The 1,600-nt window shown below is 31.1% G+C and overlaps 1 non-coding gene across 1 annotated transcript; it reads left to right on the top strand.

Annotated features, from left to right (window-relative positions):
- The first annotated feature begins 303 nt into the window (after window positions 1–303).
- Window positions 304–375, top strand: Trnag-ucc. Its single transcript has one exon. It is a non-coding gene; the product is annotated as a tRNA-Gly (tRNA).
- The last annotated feature ends 1,225 nt before the right edge of the window (window positions 376–1,600 follow it).

The raw sequence follows: 1,600 nt of genomic DNA, 5'->3' as shown, positions 1-1,600 counted from the left end.
AATAATAGTTGTAAAAATAAATTGGAATTATTACTAGGAAAACTATTTCAGTAAGGAAAGAGTCTATCGTCAAGAAACAAAACTTGCTTCATCAAACCAATTCGACTATTTCTTGTCTAGCATTGAGTATTGATGAGTGATAATAAGTAATAAGCACTGATGAGTGATAATAAGAGTGATAACTACATCAAAGTTCAAGGTCGTGACTCTGTCGCCTGAAGCGGAAAAGTATAGAATCTAGAATCAGTGATTACTCAGCCGTATATTTTGTGAACGAGTCAGCTCGTTTTGCTATCAACCAGTGCGATGGTGGTGTAATGGTCAGCATAGTTGCCTTCCAAGCAGTTGATCCGGGTTCGATTCCCGGCCATCGCACAAATTTTTTGCAACTTGATTCCACTTCTAAACACCATAAATGAGTTATTGGAAGTGAGTTTCATCATGATTAATGCTCCGTGAGCAAAATTTTTCGCTAATTTTTATCAAATATAGACTAGCTACAAAAAATATATTAAAATAAAGAACATGAGACAAGATAGATTGCAATATTACTTTCAAGAAAAAACTTGAAGCTAATTATGGAAAGACTATGTAAAAACTATGGAAAGATGGAAGTTGATCTGCAAAAATTAATGAACTTTGAATTGGTTGTGACGAAATTCTATTTTAGACTTGCAAATATCCGTTTATATCTGTTCGAAAATAACTCGCCATAAAAAGTTCATTTATCATTCCAATTATTTATGACATTCACACATTCACTGTGTCAATATTGGAAAAAATTGTGTTACATCACACTTCTATATAGCTAGGATGCACTTTTTAAGAAAATACATCTTTTCTATCTTCATGATGGCTCTTATCCCGAGAAATGTTTGTTCTGCAGTATTTCAAGTAATAACCCAACTAATGGCGTAGTTACGGCATCTGTTCATTCAACTTCAACAAATCCAATAATTTTGTAACTAATTAATTCATATTAATTTCTTAACTGGATTGCATTCACAATTGAATATTCTCAACTATATTGAACAATTTTCTTTGAAATTTTTACACCATTGTGCTCAGACATTATGGTTTCAAAAACTAATCAAAGATCAAGATCTAATGAAAATGAATGTCTTATTGATTAGTAACTTTCAATGATTTTCAATGCTCCAATCTTCTGAAGCTCTAATAATTCGTGTGAAGACTTTCGTCATTACTCAATGACAACAATGGAATGATTCAAATTAATTATTCATTCATTCATTCATTTACATGATCGATTGCCAACTCGATTGCTCAAAACTGTTTCTATCCCACAATTTTGATACTTAAAATAGATAGCTTATTCGCCTATCTATGTTTGTTGAACTGGTACCTACTGTTTAATGTAACTGCTAATATCATTACTGATAACGTTTTCATATGCTTGTTAATCTTCAATGAATAAATAAAAATAGGAATGCTGTTGTAACTTGTAACTGCCTTGTTGTAACTCCATAATGCTTGTTAATCTCTATTAAATTTAAAAAATTGTGAGGCTTGAGAATAGATTAACACTACAATCTATGTTCAAAAATCATACTATTCACCACCATAAATCTCAAATTTGAAA

The sequence above is a fragment of the Nilaparvata lugens genome, chromosome 11, assembly GCF_014356525.2.
Source record: "Nilaparvata lugens isolate BPH chromosome 11, ASM1435652v1, whole genome shotgun sequence".
Classification (NCBI taxonomy): domain Eukaryota; kingdom Metazoa; phylum Arthropoda; class Insecta; order Hemiptera; family Delphacidae; genus Nilaparvata; species Nilaparvata lugens.
This window is presented reverse-complemented; position numbering and strand designations above follow the sequence as displayed.